The 23,779-nt window shown below is 34.3% G+C and overlaps 1 protein-coding gene and 1 non-coding gene across 6 annotated transcripts in view; both read right to left on the bottom strand.

Annotated features, from left to right (window-relative positions):
• The window catches only part of LOC150100469 (5'-AMP-activated protein kinase subunit gamma-1-like), an 855,293-nt gene that overhangs the window by 730,131 nt on the left and 101,383 nt on the right, over positions 1-23,779 (bottom strand). Inside the window, exon 1 of one of the 5 annotated variants that reach the window (XM_090402492.1) lies at positions 11,316-11,346. The exons of the other annotated variants lie outside the window; for them this stretch is intronic. The gene's annotated coding sequence lies outside the window, so the exon portion shown is untranslated. Of the gene's footprint in view, positions 1-11,315; positions 11,347-23,779 lie in introns of those variants that run through there. 5 annotated transcript variants of the gene reach the window in all.
• LOC150100470 (U4atac minor spliceosomal RNA) lies at positions 10,658-10,785 on the bottom strand. The gene has a single exon (XR_016549316.1). It is a non-coding gene; the product is annotated as a U4atac minor spliceosomal RNA (small nuclear RNA).

Genomic DNA, 23,779 nt, shown 5'->3' with positions numbered 1-23,779 from the left:
CAACGAAAAAAACACAACAAATAAAAACGCGTTTTTTTCCTCCAAAGTTATCAGTATCAGTTAGAAGAGACATCACTAAAAGATATCCGCAAATGAGGAGCTCACTGATCTCCACTAGGCTGAGAATACATTTTCTGGAGGAGAGAGGGATGGGGAGGGTTAGAGTAGGTGGAGAGCATTGCAGGGAAGCATTTATTTCTTCTTTTTTTCCGCTCTGCATTTATCAGTATCAGTTGGAGGTTTTTTCTCTCCCAAGTTATCAATATCAGTTGGAGGTTACATCACTAAAAGATATCTGCAAATGATGAGCTCACTCATCTCCACTAGCCTCAGCAGACATCTTTTGGAGGAGGGGGGAGAGAATAGGGGAATGATGGGGTTAGTGGGGGGGTAGGGTGGGGAGAATTGCAGAGAAGACCTCTGTCACCCTCTTGACTACCTTTTCACTTCCACCACCTAATGCTATTTTTTTCCCCATCCCAGCAATTTCGGGCATATGAGTGAGGGAACTAGTCACTCACATGGTCGAACATCAAAAACACTTTTTGAGGATAAAATACTTAACATAATAAAGACAAAAAATTTTCTTTCTTCGGGAAAATAGCACGAGACAAAACTCTTCACCTAGCTCTAAAAGACAGAAGGGGGGCGAAATTCCAAACATTCCAAAATTTCTCTTATCACTATCCATCACGCATAACGCCATACACAAACCATTTACTTATCTACAACTCATAACAATACACATGAAAGACACTGACGTCGCCTCCCCCCCCTCCATTCAACCTACCCCTATTTTATTCATAGTATCCCACCAATCACTGATCCTTATCCACTAATAATATATTTCTTTTCCATTCAAAACAATAACATTACTTATTTACAACTAACAATTACGTCACTTATCTACATCTGATAAAAACAAATATTCAGGTCACGATTCCTTCTTATCTTGATATGGTCAGAAGTGTCCCTCCAATCACGAACGAATCCTTATCCACTAATATATCTCCCTTTTCCATTCAAAACAATAACGTCACTTATTTACAAATAACAAATTAAGTCACTTATTTACAACTAACAAGTGACATCACTTATCTACATCTGAAAACAACACATACCCACGAAACGATTCCTTCTTGTCTTGATCTTCTTCAAAGTGCCCCACTAATCACGACATGAATCCTTATCACTACCATCACCCATAATTCCATATGCGAACATAACAAAGTGACATTACACACAGATAGTCCCTAGAAAATTCCAAACATTCCAAACACATGACGTCACACACACAATGACGTCATCATGTCAACAACCAATCACATCACGATATCTTATCTTATCTTGATCTTATCAGAAGTGCCTACCATACTACTTTCACTGCATGAGCGGTTTTATTTTTGTAATCGTAATGGGCTCACCTCAGTCTTACACAAATTGTACCAATAATGTTATCCTCAACTGTGTTTCTTACTTTAAGTAAAAAGAGTTAAATAAAGAAACATCATTAAAAGAGAAGCTGCAATCACGACAGCTTACTTATTGTTCAGGCACGTGATTAGCATATGAAAGAGGTGTTCAGGATGTAGAAATAAAATGTATTGGCGGAAAGAATAAGATTACGTAAATGAAAGTGATGAACAGTAACTGCTTACTTGTTTTCAGACCACCATTGTAACTAGGAATGCTCAATATGCAATTTTTTTAACTGAAAAGAACACGAAAAGTTACTACCAGTCAAATTTTCCAAAACAAAATCATTTTGATAGCAGATTTTATGCAGTGATTTCAAGATTAACTTTGTCACAGTGTGAGTGAAAAAGCACAATAGTTCCTTTCCTTTTTTCTGGTTGAGAAACCGAAAACTTTATTTCCTTCTGAATAAAATAATTAGTCAAAAGGACACGCAGGATCCTATGGCAACTCTTCCGGGACATGTCAACTATCGGGACAACAGCGCTATCCCCCCCCCCCCACAACGCTCAAACTCCTCTTGCCTCTATCGCTTCAAAACTTACTATGATTCGTTTCTTATTATTCCCAATGGAAGCCCGAAAAGAATGAGAAGATATTTAAATTTATATCTGCAATATACACTTGGATTTTTAACCCAAATGTTCATTAGGGAATCTATCCAAGAACACAGAACACGAAAATTTATTTGCAAATTCATGCCAATACGAAAAAGCTAGCAACAATTAGTGAACTATAAAAAGACTTGTTGCAATTTATTTACGCATTGATTTTCAAAACCAAAACTATGAATGAAAAATGTCCATAAAAAATATGTGTATATATATATATATATATATATATATACACACACACACACACACATATATATGTGTGTGTGTGTGTGTGTGAGAGAGAGAGAGAGAGAGAGACAGCAATTATGACTGTATTAAAATAGCAAAGTGGTAGGTCATATTACAAGAAGCAATACTCAGAAATGGATCCGAGCGGTATTTCTGAGGAGAGAAAACTGCAGGAAGAGCAAAGAAACGTTGAGAGGACGAAGCTCAGAAAAGCTTAACACGGAAAACAGTGGAGGAATTTAGACGGAAGGTTTGGTCCAACAGCGGACAGAAAATGACTATAGTAAACACGAAAATATCATGTGTAGTTCAGCATTTTAATAGCAACTTGTACGTTTGTAGAAGCGATTGATACAGGGCATGGAAACAAAATGTGTATAAAGTATATATCATATGGTACTGCTGTTTTCTGACGCCAGATGGGGCTGACCGACATTTCAACTTTTTCCAGATTTTAATATCCCATAATTAGCTTCTTAATTACCATAGTGGTATTGTAATTGTGGTAGGTATACCACAGTAGCCACCCTAGGGTCGTCTGTAAAATCACGATTAAATGGTTTCTGCCGCAATGCGAACTCAGCAAAACGCGTTCCGGAAACAGTTGAGAACACTGAATAATGATTGATTAGAAATCAATTATTATTCAATAGCGTTTTTATGGGAGAAAAAATTTTAGGTAAAGTTCAGAAATACTGGCAGTATAAATGCGGAGTAAGCATAGTTTATAACTGTAAATAGTTGTCAATGATAATAAATCTATAAAAAAAATGGAAGATACGAGTATGTGAAGGTCATTAATTTTTTTTTTCTTTTTCTGTGATAGGTCACTCAAAAGCAAAACATCCCTTGCGTTCTAAACAGGAAAAGGTACATTATTGAAAGAAGATGAAGGATACTTTTGGAATGCAGTAGAGAATGAAGCTTTCGCTCTTTGCATTTAGATTGAACATTTGACTAATTGTTGATATTTAACACACTACTTGATAATTCTTGGGCTACCCACAAAATAAGATCCTGGAATAGCCCTGCAAATGCACTCGAAGGGATTAAAATTATTAATATTCTTTGCTTGCAATTTTTCCTGCTCGAATTAACCTCCTATTAATAAATTAAAGACTTAATTCTGTATGTTAGTCAAGTAGATGATAGTTTAATATCCGACGTTTCACTGACTGATATCTGTCAGCATTTTCAAAGGAAGCAATAGAAAGTAACAAAAACTAGGAAACTAACCGACAATTCTAAAAATTATATAAATTTATCACTGTGCGTGATACAATGATATAATATGCGTGTCGCAAGTACAACGTTTTATTTGTTGAGAAATTTATTGTAATGTTCATGGAAGTTCATTTATTTTTGGTTAAATGGTCTGATTAGAGTTTTTCCATATATCTGGTAAAATTAGGCCTTGATTCTTATTTAAGTTACCTGTTGAATGGGCGACTGTAGCAGCTTCTTTAAATGTTCTGGAATGGTAGTTCTCTTCTATGTAGGGCATATGACTCATATCTCATTCAATATTATGGTTGGTAGAGGCAAAGTGGGAAGAAAGACCTGATATATCCTGTGTTGTTCCTTCTTTCTTGTTTCAAAACTTCTAGATGTCTGTCCGATGTAATTAATACCGCATGAACAGGGTATGCTATAAACTCCAGAGTATTTATGGAAAGGATGGCTATCTTTCGGTGATCTTATAAACTTTTGAATGGTCTCAATGTGTGGAACACAACTTCGATAGCTGAACAAACGAACAACACTAATCGCGCGCTCACGTTTCCCGTGAGCCCCCAGAGCATGCGCGTTTGAACAAAACAGTGTAAGAACGCTTCTTGGACACATGTAATATTTGAAAAACACGTGGGTATATAGTGATGTAAACACTATATACCCACATATAAAATTAACCATATAAAATTAACAACATCGCATTATCGATTAGTGATAGAATTAAAATACACTCCATTCTAATACGCATTCGATTCAAATTGTTATTTTATTTTTTCGCTCGTGAAAATCCAAACCCACAGGCGGGACGCACAAAATAGCACCGCGGGCAGTGCTTTGAACAGCCCTGCATGACATCATTAATAACGGCACATTACAGCATTCTCGAGGACAATCAGCCTCTGATCTTTGTCGGCGTATGTAATTACTTTTATGATTATGACGTCATGTAAGAATATTAGCAAAACTTTTCCTCAAATATTTTCTTTAACAAATCTTTCAATACTAGTAATAATAAAAAGAAAACTTAAATACTAGTCATGCATAGTGATTTAAATTTCTTGGAAATGAAAATAACCAAAACTGCTCCAGGTTCGCTATCTTCGATTTAAGTATTTGTGGATATCTTTCATTAAGAAAAAAAATATCATTAAAGAAACGAGATGCATCTTTCTTTACATCTTTATTCATAAATAAACCCTCCTATTTGCCCATTTTCGTTTTATGTTTACCGAACCTATTGAAAAACTTAATAAGAGCTACCGTCCTTTTCTTTACTTAAAAAAATGTGCTATGGAAATATCTCGTTAGCGCCACACATTTCCGCTGCTTTTATGCTTCTGTGCGTAAACGTTGGATTCATCACAAACCACCGCTATTTTTTACATAAATGTAACCTCGGTAATCGATTTCAAATTCTCTTTTTTTTATTTGTCTTCCAACTCTTACTGTCTGTTAATTTTGCTTACAATCCTGTAATGCAAAAATAACAAAAAAAAAAAAAAAAAAAATCCAGCCAGAACACTTTCACTAACAAATCTACGACAATCCCTGAACGTCTGCAATAAAATGTTCACTCTTCTCCTACTTCGCAATCTCACAACCGGAATGGCACTTTTTAAATAGTTTTACGGACTCTTTTTTTTTTTTTTATCTATTTCACTTTGAAAAGTATCATCATAAACTCTCCCTCTCATGTCAGTGCTTATCACTGGCTATGTTCTGCTTCAAGTCAGAGAAAAGAAAATGAAGCAAAATACTTGCTTCAGTTAAAATGACGCGAGGCAGTATGATCAGTAAGATGCGTATAAAGCGTAGAATTTGAATTGAGGTGTTTCCAAAAACGAGAGACGCGTGCCTTTAGATCCTTAGTATGGAGACATAGCGTGATGTTACACAATATACATTGTATATACACCCTGTCCAAAAAGAAACCGAACTTTTCCAAAATAGAAGAAACTAGCAGCGCCACCTATTGTATTTTTTTGTTGTCGAAAGCGGCAACCTTCATTAGTGTTGTGCCAATTGTTTATGGAGGCGTTCATTTTGTATGCAATCGAGAATTTTTGGTGGTCGGGGGGGGGGGATTTTGACAGTACCAAAACTCCCTAAGAACAATATATGAAGCTTAATCGAATTTGGGATTTACAAAATGTAGGAGCTGAGTTGGGGGGGGGGGGGGGGAATACTGGTGTTGGAGGCTATGGATGTGATATGCTAATATCAGGATGAGCTGGATGTGAAAGGAAGCCCAAGAAGAAAAAAAACTAATCTCAACCAGAAATCTGAACGCCATCAAAAATAAGAGGAAATGAAGTGCGATCTTTCTTCTGGGTAATCAGACAGGACGGTGTTTTGATAGCACTGAAATTCACTGGATGATTTTCCCCCCAGATCTCCTTACTACTCTAAGAAGAAGAAGAGAAAGGAGATTAGTATTTTAGACATTGTTTATGGAATATATTGAATTGAAGGCAAAATATTCCAAGTAATAGAATTCTTTCTCTCTCGCATGACGGAATCGAATGATATTCGTAATCTTTATTGAAGTCTGAAGAGTACTTTTAATTTTGATTTCAGTCGGACCATCTTATGATGAAATGAGGAAAAAACAAACGTATGTTTATTTACAGTATAATAATGAGAAGAAGAAAAGAACATTCTTGGTTGAGTAGGTGATAATGAATGTGGTAAACATACTCCGAAATATATTAAGCAGCTTTCATTTCCCTTTCAGTTTACTTCCCATTGACTGAATGACGTTTCGACAAAGGCAACTTGGCTGGTCTTCCATACGAAAGGGATTGATCTTTTCCTCCCGGCAACCATGTTTTCATCCAGCCAAACAAGTAACGTGGTCAGAAAAACGTAACAATTAACAGTCTGTCCGCAATATACTGTCCCAGTAGCTTTAACTGCGTCGGTTGTAATTCAAGAAAACCAAATCTTTTATCTTGAACATAAAAGCGAGAGCATGAGGTAGCTGCGTAATCTTGAGTCCCTTCCTCCACATACGTTGCAATGATATTAAGGACTTTGCAGGATAAGTGTCTAGAAATGTGGACAAGCGTATTTTTTGGGGAAAAAATCAAAATACTTCTCTACCTGCCTGTGTTTTACTTTGATTAAAAATAAGTTGCCCTGTATTTTTATGTTTTTCTTAACGTGAATCCTAAGAATATAATGCTAGTCAAGGGCTGATTCAGAAGTACGAAACTGGGACATTTTTCACAGGCCTCAGTTTTATAAAATTGTGATAATTATCAAAAATTTAATTTATAGAAGCATGGATTTTCGAGAGAAAAAAAAATTGGTTTCCAATATGCAGCTATTTGTACTCATTAAATAGCAACATATTTCAAAACATTTCAAACCTCCAATAAGATGATAGTACGAGGCAACTCAAATCGTCTATCTAGAGATTTACAACTATCTATGCCACAATAAGATTCCAAAACGTGGCTTTCGGATGGAGACACTTTCCACTCGGCCAACCTGGCCGGTTGATTCCAGAATTTCAGCATTTAGAAAAGTACGCCTCATAAGAAAATTATGCAATATTTATTCATTAAAAAAATAAATAAAGTAAATAAATATATATAAGTGTTATATGCATAAAGAAAAAATAAAAAGAAGAAATGTCATAAAACATGTAGGAGTGAGAGTGCGAGTAGATTGGCCTGATGGCGAGAAAATATTAATGGTTTCCTGTGTTCAGATATGAAAGCCTAATATATGCACCTTCAGGTGGGATCGTATCGCCTACGTCGAGTGGCATTTTCTGGTAATTTATCTAAGTCGCGGATATAAATTTATGGCAGCTAAGCTGATAGCGGCACAGGAAAGGATTTATACTTAACAAACCACGCGGTCATGAGCGTCATTTGAAGTGTTCATTCATCAACATAGTGATGATTAGAGAATTCTGCATAAGCTCCTGATTATCTGCATGGTATAATTACAGCTGTGCCCTGTAGTGTGCTGACTTCACACAAACGAGGTCCTCAAACAAACAGACTTGTTTCCTGACTTCTCACAAAAGAGTTACGGTTTTTTCAATTTTTCTTGATTTTTTTAATATTTCAATTTGACTGAAACTCATAGGAGACCATTTGATTAGAATATTCGTAGTCCCCACATTTTTTCTTAACCCTGTTATATCCCAACTCTGGTGATAAGCTTTGTCGTGATTTCCATGCTGGAAATTCAGTTTCATATTTGCATTTTTTCCCCCTTTTCGTAGAGATTAGAGAAAGAGGTGAGTGGAAAAGAAAACGAAATATTATAATTTCTTTATCTTGCAAAATATCTGAAACTACAATAAAATTAAAAAAAAATAGAATTGCACTTCGGTACAACACAATATTAAAGAGACATATAACACTTCATTTAAATGCTGCGAACAGCTACAGACTCTCCTGTCTTCTTTAATATTTATATGTGTTTATTCTTGTGCGAGAAGCCCAGAGAACAAAACGAGCCATCTGCATAAGTCTTCAAAATGGTGGCATCAAAATATTACACAAAACCGCATCCTACTTGGAGCCGAAGGTAAGGAGGAGCCTAAAGAAATGCCTTGTTTTATGAATACACACACACACACACACACACACACACACACACACACACACACACACACACATATTCTCTATGATTTCCCTGCAAGAACATTCATCCAAAATATTTTCTTTCTTCGTCCTTTTGGTAGTGCGAAACTGTCTGCACTGTTGTTATTCATTTTGGGTTAGGCAACAAATTACTTTGTATTTTACTTAAAGTAAAATACAAAGTATTTTTGTATTGAAGATAGTTTTATATATTCAATGAACTTGAATATATAAAACAAAACTAAAGTGAAATTTTGATTTCTTATCTGGACTGATATTCTTTCCATATTTAAAGGATATCAATCCAGCTATTTTCACTTATTTCTCTTCTATGTGAAAAGTATTGCAATATATTTATAAAATATATATTGTATTGCATGACTGGAGATTCAATTCTGCACATAATCAGTTCTTACGATTAAGTCACTGGTTTCCAGTATGTATTACCGACCGATGTTTGTTTTTTATCTTCGTCTGAACACTTTAAAAATAATAAAACCATAGAACAGTGTGCATATGTTACCAAACGTAAAAAGTTAAATTTTATATTTATTTTTCTTAAATTTTTTGCTTACGTTTTCATTTTTGTTTATAATCATCTATTTCTTATAATATAACTTAAAAGACACTCTAGTAAATAATAACGGTGTACCTATGCAGCCTTATGGCAATATTTCTGATATCCTATTACTAAACCAATAGAAGAAAGACCGTTATAGTTTCGATCCTAACCACTGGTTAGAAAAGCAAGTTTGTTTGTTTTTTTATTATTATTATTATTTCTGATTCAGGTAAGTATTGTTTTTGTCTCTGGTAAAATTCAACTTTCAGACAAATATAGGAGTGTTCGTATCACGGGATGGCGACAGACGTCTTCTGTGCTCTGGCTCCAATTATTATATTATATGTACATCCACACAGCTCGACAAATTATGCAAAATCTTACTTGCCACGAAGAAAAAATGTAACTCGCCTAATCTCCCCCACCTTTTTTTTTTTTTTTTTTTTACTTTTGTTCAGCCTACAGCTAGTTGCCAAATGGAAATAAAATACTTGCTATAAAATAAAGTACTTGCTATATAGATATCTACTCTATACTATAAAATGATAAGCTGAAATTGGAAATGGATGTGACGTCGGCTTGAAACGGATGTAGGCTGTAACGTTTTTATGCAACTTTTTTGTTTTTTAACGTTTTTGTCAAGTTATTTGAAAGTTTTGAAACTCAGGGGCTACCCTGAGTGTCGAGTCTTCAAAATTCGAGTCATCGGAATTCAAGGAGAACCGGCCTACCAGTCCGAAACACGGGGGGTTGGGCGCCGTAGGCGTCAGAGCCCTTAGTATACATATATATATATATATATAAACATTTTACTGCCACAACTTTACCCTCGTTCGTTCAAGATCTCGTTCACTAACTGTAACAAGGACCAACGTTCTTGACAGTTCATAAATGGGGGGGGGGGGGTATATATTCAACGAAAGGGGAAAAAAATTATCATCAGCACAATATATGAATTCGAGAAAGTAAACGCTTCCAGTCTTTAGAAAACAATTCAAAATGTTGGATTTAATGGGTTATACACAGTTTTAAAGAATAAATAATTCAGTCACTTCATGCTTTTCTAAACATTCAAATACTCGTATACCATCCTGAAGTCCAGAACCAGCTTAGCCGGGGTTTCGGTGTTTGACTAATGGGTTCCTCTAATCCTACATGTATCGTGTGTGTCAATCAAATGCGTATATTTCTCACCTGAATTCCATAATGCTTACAAAATTCTAATCTATTAGTGAATGACATCTTTCCAACTGCGAGGTTTTTTCTATTACTCTACTATAAGATTTAAACAGTTGGTATATTTTTAAGTACTCTTAAAAATATACCAAGGCATCTTAAATGTTTGTACAGTAATTTAATACTATTTGTTTAAATTCGAACTCCATGCAAGAATATCTACTAATCGACGACATTTAAAAGCACTATTGTAGTACTGCAAAAGCAAAATATGCAAGTATTGAGAGTTGAACGTTCAGAAGCCAAAACTATCTTAGCCATTAAGATATTTAGAATGTCGCATATTAATAATCCGATACAAGTAATAAACTGACAAAAAAAAAAAACTACAAAAGTTTACAGACTGATTCTTCTCAAAGATTTGAAAAGGATCATCTAACAGAAAAAACAAAACGAAGTAAACTATTTTCTTAATATCCAGATAGCCCTACGAGGAATTATCTTTCACGACTAAAACTAACCAGCCGAAAATAATATAAAATAATATAATATAATATAGTATATAATATAGTATACTCATAATTAGCATATCATCCGTTCACGATCGAAAACATAATAAAATAAATAAAAGTATACATACAGTTAGGAAGCCTAACAACACTCAATATATAAAAATAAAATAATATATATATTATATTATATTATTTTATTTTTACTTTATTTTTTATCTAAGCTAATTTTTCAAATCAATTTCTACCCCAGAAGGGTTCAAAAATTGCACCGATCAAAACCAAAAAGCTTTGTGGTGCGAAGTACGTGCCGTACGGGTGTCAGCAAGACTGCTCTCACATTTCGATCCTTGAACAGTCACTCACCCCTTGACAGAGACGGTTAAAGGTAGTTACAATGTACAACATATATATTTTATTATCATACAAACTATAATATGGTGTCGGAAGTTTTCTTAAAATTACATAAAAACATTTCAGAAAATTAAAAATATTTTGATAGTGGTTAGTTTATAATTTAACTTAACAATTAATTTTATAAAAATAATTTTTTTTATCTTAATATTTTTGGATAAATTAAATTTAAATATATATTTATATATATGTATATATATATATATAAATATATATATATAGTGATTTTTCATTCGTGTTTTTCTTTGGACATGTTTATTTAAATATTAATTATTACATTAATATTAAATATAACTAAAAAATAATTCAGTTGTCATTTAAATTTGTTATTTTATCAGAAAAATTAAAATTAAGCGATACTTGTGAAATCGTTGATGACGAGTTTCGCTACGATAGGTGTTGCTATGACCATATCACCGTTGTGACCAAGGCGTTAAGATAATTAAATCCACTAAAATATCTTATCATATGTTTAAAATGTGTAATAAAATATACTTACTCAAGTTGGAATTTTATAACATCTTATTATTTTCAATGCTTCAATCAGAAGACGCTACAATAAAGCAAAAAAATACGACGCCTATAATCAAATGTTACACTACACTGTGGCACCATCTATCGCCCATATTGGAAATTATTAACGGTGAAGCAGTATGACCTTTACAAGTACAGTATTGCATTTTCGTGCCACATCACAATGAGGTAGCCTAGCCAAGTGAGGCATTTTCCTCAGCCATTAACTTGAAAATAGGTTTTTAAAAAAGGAGATAAAGTACGTATTATTATATCAGACATGCATGGAGTTCGAGAGCTCATGGTGGAAAGCGCTCTATGGTAGATGGATCCACCGAATGCCCTGCACATCGTCTAGCGCTCACTACATACAGTATCTCAACAGTATGTGTTCTCTGTCCGAGCTGTCAATATTGCGGGACGAAAATTAGAATTTCCCGGGGAAAAGCTCTGTCACATACTGTATCTTCTTCTTAAGTATTCTGCAGTTAAGCAGATTTTTCTTTTAGTAGCAAAAACTTTCCTTTCACTTTCTTCTGTTCTGAGCCTTCTCTTTCAAGGTTGTGTATCTGTCTCCATTCAGCATGTCATCTAGCATTGTTTTCCTTACTCTTCCTCGGGGTCTTTTCCCGTCTATTTTTCCTTCGTTGGCATCTCTGATGATTCCATTCCCTCTCAGAATATGTCCGATTCAGTTTCCCTTTCTTCTTTTTATCCTCCTTAACAGACTTCTTTTTTCTTCTACTCTTTTTAAGACCTCTTCATTAGTTATTTTATCTGTCCATTTGATTTTTTCCATCTTTCTCCAAATCCAAATCTCAAAGCCTTCCAAAATCTTAATTTCTTCTTTCTTCAATGTCCAAGTTTCAGCTGCATAGAGGGCAACACTCCACACATAACATTTCATTAGTCTTTTCTTTTGGTATCTATCCATTTTACTTCTGAATAAATTCCATTTTCTATTAAAGGCATCTCTTCCCATCGCTATTCTTGCTTTTATGCCACTCTTACATCTTCCATCACTGCTAATTCACGCTTCATAAATATTTAAATGTCTTTACTTGATTCAATTTTTCCCCATTTATTCTGATATCCATATTTGCCTCTTGTTGTTGTCCTGTTTCAGTATTTAATAATAATGCCTTGTCATCTGCGTATCTTATTGCAAATATCTGCTTGCCTCCAATCTTTATTCCTTCTTCCGAATTCTCCAATGCTTCTTTTAACATTGCTACATATATGGTACTACAATTTTAACATTGTAGTACCATATATGTAGTACCATATATGTATCTCACCATGGCAGTTTGTCCCATATATAGTGAAATAACTAGCCTTCTGTCTTTCCAATCTACACCAATCTTTTCCATTACTTCCACCATTTTATCCCATTTTACAAAGTCAAAAGCTTCTTCAAAATCTGTATAACAGATATTAACTTCTTTATTCACTTCCAGACTTCTTTCTCTTATTATTCTTAACGGTCCAATCGCATATCTTGTTCCCCTACCCTTCCTGAAACCAAACTGATCTTCTCCAAGAAATTCTTCCACCTTAGATGCAATTCTTCGTGTTAAGATTCTCATAAGTATTTTTGATGTATGGGAAATGAGGCTTATTGTTCTAAAATCCTTGCAGTTCACTGCATTATTTTTCTTTAGTATAGGTATAAATATTAAGGACATAAAATCATTTGGTAATTATCCTTTATTATTATTATTATTCATCAAGCAGAACTGAGCAAATTACAAAAATAAATAAATTAAATTAAATTAAAATAACGAACTTTGTTACGTATAAAAATCTTATAGTGGAAGAAGTCTTTCAGCTTATAAAAGATATTAAAAAGAGTCAAGTAGCTGACTAATAAGACGGGCACATTATATTAAAAGTGACTTCTGAACTACGTCAAGAACATAATTCCTTAAAGTTCTTAAAGTTGTAGTAAGCTTTTTAAATCAGCGACAATATAAAGAAGATATGGCAATTAGCATCCATGAAGCCTTTCATACATAAAATGTAAAAGACGTTGTTTTAAAGTTAGGTTACGCTATTGGAACCACTCTGCAACATTCAGGCCGTAATTCGGCTATCAGAAGAGTTTAAAAAAAAAAAAAGGGGGTTTGTCACGATCCGCCGTTGTTCAAGTTCGTCTTACAGGCAAGCCCACAAGACACTAGTAGATTAAACATATCCCAATATAATATGCCAATCCTCCTGACCGAGTATTTAACATTAGTCTACCACATTCCGCTGAACCACACACGTATCGGTTTTTATGGATCAGGAATGTAAAAATATTCTTCAGAAAATTCAAAAATTCAAAGCCTATTCAAATCTCAGAAGACATAAATAGCTACTCACAATAAGAACAAGAGACTTTTCACCACATCAAAAAGAAAACCGGCAGCATACAACAAAAATAACATATACTGTCAAACAGACTCGATAACAGCTGATACAGCAGCTGCCATATTCTCGACTCGCTCAATGCATGGACGCAAATGCGCTGATCAAGTGAAAGCTCTTCTATACATGAACATCAGAAGTATTCCAAAACATTGGCTTTATGTTATAGGTTTACCTGAACTGACATTATTAATAAATTATCCTATATGAAGTATACGCTGCTAATGACGAAGCAACTAGTTACCAAATTCCAGGATTCTAACAACATATCCTGCCGACAAACAAAACACAGGAGTATTAATATTTACCAAATAAAAACCAACAGTAAAAGAAATCAATTGTAATTTTCATGAATGCTAAAAACGTTTGCATTGAAATAATTCCTAATCAATAGCATCAACTGGTATTAAATGCTATTTATAGGCCATCACCATCCAACTTAAGACGTTAAAATTGCTGCTTGACGGATATTGCTATTATAAATGATAACATGATAAAATAATAGCTACACGAACAATTATCAACCAAATTATGGAGTGGATTGTTCTTCACAAACTCGAAACATATGCAGAAATATTTCATGCCATTAATTTTTCTAAACAATGAGGGTACAACATCTCCACTGGAGATGTTGTACCCTCATTGTTCGGAGGATTTTACGGGCTTAATTAACGCTGCATTACATTAAAAATAAACTGTCGTGGCTCTCTTTATCTGCTTGTGTAAAGCCTTTGACAGACTCATGCATGAAATTCTATTATGTAAGAAAGCTACGACACGTTGAACAGGTGGGCCTCTTCGCGCCAGGTTTAGAAATTAACCTCAAAGCAGAAAATAAGTAACGCGTATCGGCTCAACCAGCAGTAAAGCGTTACCAGTCACCTGTGAAATCCCACAGTGAGCTGTTCTCTCTCTCCTTCAACATCTATTATGCATGATATTAACCAGCTACCTCTCAGAGGAGACCGATGCGCCAATGACATAGCTATAGCATTTATCCATAATAATGTAAGCTTTGCCCAAACACAATATGACATAATTCTTGTCATCAAGTGACTTAACACAAATTAAGACCGCCTAAACTCTGATAATACAATATTAATCATATTCAGAAATCAACTGAGTCGACCAATTAAAAATAAATATGTAACCATCCGACATCAGCCTCTTATATACAGAACATGCATCAGTAAAACTACTATAATGACTCACGTTGAAGTGATCACTCAAGCTAATGAATATACTGTAAGGCATTTTGCAAAACACTAATATGTGCTTAGCATGTAGTATGTGGACTCCCTCGATGAATCCCTGACTCCCTGGAAGTCTCTCTTAATAATAATAATAATAATAATAATAATAATAATAATAATAATAATAATAATAATAATAATAATAAGTATTTTCCTACCATCTGCCATTTTTTATTATGTTATTTTGCATCGATTAAAGGATTTGAAAATCTGAACAGACATTTTGGTAGCAACAATGTAACAATCTTTCCTCGTATTTTCTTAGAGTAAGAAAATCATAGTAAAATGCTAAGTTACTTATATGGAAGTAATAAACATTGAATATTGAAATATACTAGTACCTGTTCCTTGGATGGGCTAAAATACTTTATATCACACGTTTAAAAATACAGTCCTGCTCAAATATCCAACCGATCAAAGTGAACATAAATTTAAAACTGAGACACTTATCGCTTAGTAGTGATAAACTGATTGCTAACAATAAATGTTATGTAGCAATACCATATTTATGTCCTTTTGTGGTAAATAGCATTAAATAATAATAATAAAAAACTCTTAGAAAGTTTTACTCTTAGAAAGTCTTAGCATTTTGCATGTTATATGAATCAATGGGTAATTTTGGCGAGCATACTAACACGTATAGTAACTCTCGTAATGAGACCAAAAGAGCGTATTGATACAAAACCTTTATGTTAATCGTCGAGCAAAGACAATGAGAATGTGCACTACTGCAAAGTACACGCGCCAGGTGTTTAATACGCGACGAGAAACGTGCATGCGCCCTCTGTATTTTTACGTCAACTTTGTATCAATGTTCATAACCATCACAGTCAAAATAACTGTTAATTCAAATTGCAGAACAATCGTCTCCAGTAGTACGATTTATGATTTAAAAAATGAAATGTTTGACAATAACTGATGCTTCAATATATAGCTTCTTTTAGAGATCGTAATTTGAAACAGATCAATCAGAACAAATGCCAAGAAGTCAAATATTTTTTACTCTTCTTAATGACATAGCCAAACAATGGTGATAAAATGTGCTTGGTGAATACCTTTACCACGAAAAAAAAAAAAAAAAAAGAGAGATTGTTCAGCCTATACCAACGTGTATCTCCTCCCTCGTATTGCAAAAAATAAATAAATAAATAATAAATTAAACACCCCTGACAAAGAAACATTCTTTGGTGAAGGGAGTATTTAATGAAAGCAATAAATTCTATATAAATACTATTTTTAAAAAAAATTATAAACCTCTGAAATTTATATAATATTCAGTCGCTCCCTCGGTCTCAGAATCCCAATTATTCCATTAAGCTGCCTCAGTAAGGAAATACACAGGTTGAGAACCTGAGAAGGATGATCCAGCATGGTATGCTTAAGTATGGTACACGCGCACGCAATCACACGAGTATACTTACAGAAAGTATTAATGTTCAGCCTCTTCCTATGTTCGTAGTCCAAAGCTGCAATGGTTAAAACTGAGGCAGTGTAAAATTCGATGCAGCATCATAAATCTTACAATGTTTAATTGCATCGATTTTACAGGAGTCACATCCGAAATTCCAAGAATTTTAAACTTGTATATAATAGATGTAAACAATAATATCAGCCCATATAAAATTAGCCCAGAAAAATTTACATGATACTGTAGATGGAAAAAATACGAGTGTGTATTTCAAAAGAAAATCCCTTAGAGAGCAGAAGTAGGTTAGAATTATCTACATAAGTAATACAAAATGCCCATCTGTAGAAACCCCAAGGAATTAAACATGCTAAAATAAAGTAAACAAGTATCTAAAAATAGAAGTTTAGGGGCAATTACCTTAGAGTTCGGAAGTATATTTGATGTATCACTTGGTATAGGGTAGAATGGAAACCCATTGTAACAAAAGCAGTCCGACGCCGCCGTCAAGAGCAATAGCAGAAGGGGGGGCGGTATACATCAGAAGCTGTGCTGAAAAAGGGATTAAGCTACACTTCAGGGAGATAGAAGTCGGAACTTTCTAGAAGGAAAGGAGTTAGCAGGTGACAGGTACGGGGAGTTCAGACCTAAATTCAAAGTTTGCGCGAAATATCTGGGGTCTAAAAACTTCGCGCAGGGTCCCGTGAGAGGCGAAATAAAAAGGTCAGCAATGGACTGACAAAAATCAACTGGGAAAAATGGACTAGCGTGCATCGGGAGACGTGACGCAGGGAGAAGAGAGGAAGGTCGATCCATGGAATCCTGGATGAATTCGTGGAGGGTAACTGGAGGCGAATCGTTATAGAGCAAGTAGCGGCTCAGGAATCGGATGACAAGGCTTTGACCATCAGACCGTACGTCCTAGTACCTACAACGCCGAAAGATCGAGCTCCAGCCCCGCGAGAAATTCCAGAAGTGAACACGGTTTCCATGATGCGTCTGAAGCGATAGAGCAAGCCGTAACAATAGAGGGGGGGATCCAGGATAAGCCTGAAGAGAAGATTCAACTCACATTAAAGAATTAATGTGAGTTGAATTTTTTTGTCGAAAACTTTCTCTTAATTTATGATGTGAAGGACTGTTTCGGATAGACTGAATTCATAGGATTGAAAGATGTAATAGATTGAAAACTAATTCATATGAAGTAAATCTGCTTTTAGAATAATGGAAATTAAAGTTTAGGCTTGCGTTGTATTACATTGAAATGGTTTAAAAGAGCTGATAAGAAAATTATAGAATTTAGAATTGTAATGGTGTGAAAAATTGATTGCTAAGTGAGTGTTTCATTCTTTTTGTGAAAGTTAGAATCGGAGATATTTATTTGTCAAAGCATGATAATTCCTAGATTGTAAATGGGCTGATAGTTTTTGATATATACAGAATTAATTGTTTGATTATTTACGTATTTGATGCTTATAACATGCCTGAGAGTTGTTCTGTGATGTTTTAATCTTAATGCTTAACCTTGAGAGAAAATGATAGTTATTTGATATACAGAATAAATTGTTTGATAATTTACGTCTTTGATGTTTATAACTTGCCTAAGAGTTGTTCTATATGATGTTTTAATCTTGATGCTTAACCTTGAGAGATAATGATAGTAACATCATTTAAGTGCATACATTGTATTATTGTCTAAGAGTGAATAAACATGTTTGTTTTATTTATAAGAAGTGCCGTCTGATCTTTTTAGCAACTGCACTGTTCCCAAATAAAACCGATCCTGTAAGCGGGAAAGAAATTAAACCTTGGTGCGAATTTTAAGTTAGGAGTTAGCCACGGCTGTAATTAACTGTATAGAGGTGCTTTAGTGGAAGTATAAATATTTTCTTATGCCAATTAGAGATTTTTAGTGGCGCAGTCTGGAATAATCAAATAAATTTCTAGAAATCTCAAGTATAAGTTTAATATACTGAAAATAGAGAAAAGGGATTTAGATTAACTGACGATATAGAAAGGTAACGGATAAGGATAAAGAATAATAAAGTTAACAAAATGAGAATATAGAAACGTCCAAAGAAATAGGTAGACAGATAAAAGGAAACAGATATTTTACAGAGGAGTAGAAAACAGTACAGATATATATTACATATTACAAAGGCATAGTAACAGTAACAACAGAAACATAAGCCAATATTAAATAAAAGAGAGAAACCTCAAAATTTCACAGTAGAACCTCTTTCGGCATGTGGACATCATGCTTTGCTGAACATTGCAACGTTTTCTTTTGCATTTTTGCTTTAGCGTGATTTTTTTAGATGATTGTTACTGTCTACTGATTTTTTATTGTCATCTATAGATGCATTCCATTTTATCTCTCTTTCGTATTATAATCGTAAACCATGTAAAGTATTACTATGATTATACTGGAGGTTAATGGTCATGTTGTTGTTGTTAAGAGAGACCGCCAGGGAGTCAGGTAGTGAAAAAATTACATTATGACACAAATTCCCTTTCCTTTATTTAGCATTCCTATACTTTCTATAATGTAATGTTTGCAATAAGAGATGCTTCCATCAAAAATCATGTCCAGGTCAACATTTAATGTTCCGAGTTTTTCTACTTGTTGGTTTCATAATCTCTATCATCTTCCTTTGAGTTTTTACTGTATTTCTGTGGGGTATTTAAATTTTTAAACCCACCCCACTATAACAGATTTTTACATTTTCTGTAACCTTGCTTTAGTTTGTCTGTATGCATGTGATTGGTTTATTGTAAAGACCTATTTATGATATAATTTTAAATCGTCTTTTTCCCCTTCTCATTCTAGGAGGGCAAATTCGAAGAAAGGTCAGCGAGAGCTAGAGAAAGGCCACTTCCCCACTAATTTACGTATTAAATTATATATTTTATAAACTTACTTTTAATATGTTAGTAATGCATCAAAACTTTAAGCAGCTATTTTGTTCTTCAACATGCTGAATAAAATACGGAATAAAAAAATGAAATAAAGAGCAAATTTCAGATTATCAACACACACACACAAACTGACGATTTCTTCATTAAATAATCGATAGTCGGAATTTACAGTAATATCCCGTCTTATGACCTGTGTCCATTTACACAACACTCCATTCACTCATACAACGGTTTTAACGATATGATGTTGGGCTGAATAGCATGCGCAGTTTGCGTGAACTGTTTGTTTACGACGTTCGTTGCTCTCTACATCTGTTTGTGTTTTGGTGTGTCCTTGTGAATTATAAATTGTTTATAACTATTATTTCATTTTATTGTTATTAATGAAGATAAAATTCAAAGTAAGGTGCTGTCGATTCCAGTGAATAGAGGAAGATGCGTAAACCGATTATATTAATACTAAGATAAAAAAAATAATTAAATAAATTTAGTGAGGATGATGTGTCGAACGATGAGAGAGACCTCGGGCTAAACTTATCTCCCACTACGCTTACTACATTTGTTAAAATATAAATAAAGTGCTTAGTGGAATGAAAAGTATTACACTAGTTAATACTACAGTTATCCGTAAACGTGACAATCTTACTGCAGAAATAAAATAAAAATAAAAATACCGGTGTAGATTGACCACACTGGTTGGCGTGTTCTATCCTTATGTCGAGTCTTTCAGAATAACTTTTTTCGTTGGAAAAAATTATTCTATTTTTTTTTTTTCTAATCTGACGTAAATAAATGCTTAAAAATATTATTAAACCATTACATGCATTATCTACACGTGGAGGGAGGCAATGATTCGCTATTCAATGGCGATCTGGAACCTAACGTGTCTAGTGACCAACGCAAATAGTCACACGTATGTTCGCAGGCCTGGTTGGCCGAGTGGAGAGTGGGTATGCTAACGAATATCCGTTCTCCAACAGGAGGACTAGGCGACCGAATTTCACCTACTAAAGACAATCACACGATGTTTGTGATTGTCTTTAGTAGGTGAGAGATGAATTTCATTGTCGGACGATAAATTCTTCACCGCTTATTGGAGGCCTGAAGTTGCTTGGAAAAAAAATCCACGTTTTGTCTTTAGAGCAGTGTTTATCAAACTTCTCTGACTGCTACCAACCCACAATAAAAATAATAAAAAAAAACGTTTACTTCCCTACCCGATACCCCGAGGGGACTGAGATTGTACATACCACGCAACCAACCACAACAAAGGGGGAATAAGCCCTAACTTTGCCGCCTCCCAAAAATCAGTTTAATATCTGATACCCATCGGGTACTAACATATAAACCGATTTTTGGAAGATAACGAAGTGCGTGCAGCTTGTTCCACCTTAGCCACGAGTTGCCTTGGTGTTGCACTACTTTTAGAGTCAGCACTCCCCACATGTGTGTGCGAGTACACACACACACACACACACACACGTACATACATGTATATATGCACTGAATTGAAACAAAAGCATCGCGAAACAATACGTGTCCATACCACATCTAATAAAGTAAAAACGAAAACGTCACAAAGTTAATATGAAACATGAATTTTATTAACATTAAATATAACATAAAATAAAATAAAATAAAAAAACTCAAAACAAGCAACAAAGACAGAAATTAGGAAATGTTATATTTATTGCCATGGGTGTGCTGGCAATGAAATATAGAATGATTCATTTTTATATTCATAGAAATAGAGTTTAGTCAATATCCTCCTCGCCCCCACCCCAACAAACAGCATCAGCAAATGCAGAAAGACGAAGTAGGTTTATTGCACCACTAAATACAGTACGGACACAATTAGAGCCAATGTACCATACTGTATGCATATGTAGAGAGAATTAGTGTAAACTGAAACGTCTGGAATAAAAAAGACGCAACTCTTAATAATGAAAAACGATCCCGCTCCTCTTCATTAATGATAATCGTAATTTTAATTACAAAATTAAGATTATCAGACCCACTAATGGGTCGCGATCCGCCCGCTGTTTGAAAAAACTGTTCCAGGGCAAGGTTTATATTATGTAAAAAAATAAATAAAATAACAAAAAATATATAAAATTAATAAATAAAAAAAACTGAAAATATCCTAATCGCAGTCACGGTACTAATGTTCTATAGAATTAAAAAATTTTGGTGGACGGATGTCGGATTTAAAAAAAAAAAATTTATCTGGGTAACAATTTTATGCAAATAAGAAAAATGGTAATCAATTTATTTTTACTACTGAAGAAAAGGAGGTAAAGATATATATATATATATACACTGCTCAAAACAATTAGCGGATATTTTAGTTTCTGTGGGATAATTATAAATTTCTGCAAATAATTATAACTATTGGGTACTTTATACATGAATAAATATTTCTTACTTATGTTTAAGAATAAATATTTCTTACAAAAAGTTGTAAATAATTGAGGAGATATTGTTTAAATAATCGATATTTATTACAAACTGTGATACATTTGTAAATTATTTTTATAACTTTATAATTTACAAGAAAACCAAAATATGCCCTAATTGTTTTGAGCAGTATCCACACACACACACGGATGGGATTCCGGTATCTAATCCTATCGCACATTACGGAGTGGATGAGCTAAGGATTAGATACCGGAATCCACTCTAGAAACCAAACATGGATTTTTTTTCCAAGTCACTCTAGCCGTAATTAGCAAGATGGTTTTCTCACATAAGGATTCATCTCCGGTCCGGCCTAAACACACATGACCTACTGGGTGGAGAAGGGATATTGATGAATTGTTTGATCGCGGGGAAAATTCATCGAGTGGAAAATTTTACACTGGGAAACTTCATTGCAAGAAAATTCTTCGCGGAAAAAATTCGTTGAAAGCATTATATTCGCTAGAAAATTGAAATGATATTGCATTGATACCGATATACGAAAAGTAAAGGCAGTGCAAGATAAATTTCACAAAATATAGTTTTTTATGTATTTATCGTATTATTTGTTTAGATTTTAATTAGGTTTTCATAATATTTTTATTCTTATACAATGAAAGTAATATATTATTGATCGGTGAGTTTCCTAATTTCTGTTTTTTCGTCTTAAAAAGTTGTAAATATTTTTTATTACTTAAATACTGCAGGTTTTGCTGATGAAATGTTAATATTTACAAAACTGGAATAGGTATAGGGAGAAAGGGCATCACATTTAAGAATACTTATTCTGCGATCCATTCGTTATATTTCTGCGCATTTAGACACCGTCCAGATGTGATACTCGTATATATAGGAGGGTGGTCTGAAAAGTTCTCAGCCTAACAATGAAAAAACGAATTTATAATTTCTAAATTATTTTTATTTTTCAACATAATCTCGCTTAAGACTAATACATTTATTCCAGCGATGTCCAGCGCCATTACCCCGTCGCATGTAGTGGTTCTCAGTAAGATCTGCAAAATACCCTTCTAAAGCTGCAATCACCTCTTGATTCGAAGAAAAACGCTGACCAGCGAGGAAGAGTTTTAGTTTTGAGAAGAGACAGAAGTCAGAGGGAGCCAAATCTGGGGAATAAGTAAGGTCGATGTTCCAACAATTCATAGTGCAGATCCCTTAATTTTCCCATTGCCAAAATACCTTTGTGGGCAGGTGCATTGTCCTGATGAAAGATGATATTTTTCTTCTGCAAACCGGATTTTCCTCACGAATTTTTCGTCTGCTGTGGTTAAAAGACCGGAATAATATTCCCCGGTTATTTTTTTACCCTTTTCAAGATAATTAATAAACAATATTCGTTTAGCATCCCAAAACACCGATGCCATGAACTTTCCTGCTGATGGAACCGACTTTGTGTTCTTTGGCGCTGACTTCTATCCACTGTTTTGATTCAGATGTGTAATGGTGAATCCAAGTCTCGTCCATAGTAATAAATCGACGCAAAAATCTGTTTTATTCTTGTTAAAACGCTCCAAGCACTGTTCAGAGATTTTCATGCGAGTGCGTTTTTGATCTGCTGTGAGCAAGCGCGGCACCCATCTCGCGCAAAGCTTTTCCATTTGAAATTCTTCATGCAAAATATATCCTACACGTTCTTTTGAAATGCCTATAGTCTTAGCAATTTCAGGCCCTTTGACTCGCCGGTCATCCAATACCATATCGTGCACTTGAGCAATGATTTCTGGTGTTGTTACATTTGTTGGACGTCCTTCACATGGATCATCTTCAAGGCTGGTACGTTCACGTTTAAACTCGGCAGCCCATTTCTTAACTGTCGAAAGAAAACGAAGGAGAAGAGTGCCCATAAACTTTTATGAACTTCGAATGAATTTATTTTGGCGTTAAACCTTCTTTTACTAAGAAATTTATGACCGCACGATACTCAGTTTTATCCATTTGAAGGGATACAGTCAACACTTTTGCTTCAGATAGCTATAAAAACAAACTACT

This window comes from Typopeltis vanoorti, chromosome 13, assembly GCF_054136105.1.
Source record: "Typopeltis vanoorti isolate ZY-2024b chromosome 13, IOZ_Tvanoo_1.0, whole genome shotgun sequence".
In the NCBI taxonomy this organism is placed as follows: domain Eukaryota; kingdom Metazoa; phylum Arthropoda; class Arachnida; order Uropygi; family Thelyphonidae; genus Typopeltis; species Typopeltis vanoorti.
The sequence above is the reverse complement of the archived record's forward strand: the minus strand, read 5'-3'. Positions and strand labels throughout refer to the sequence as shown.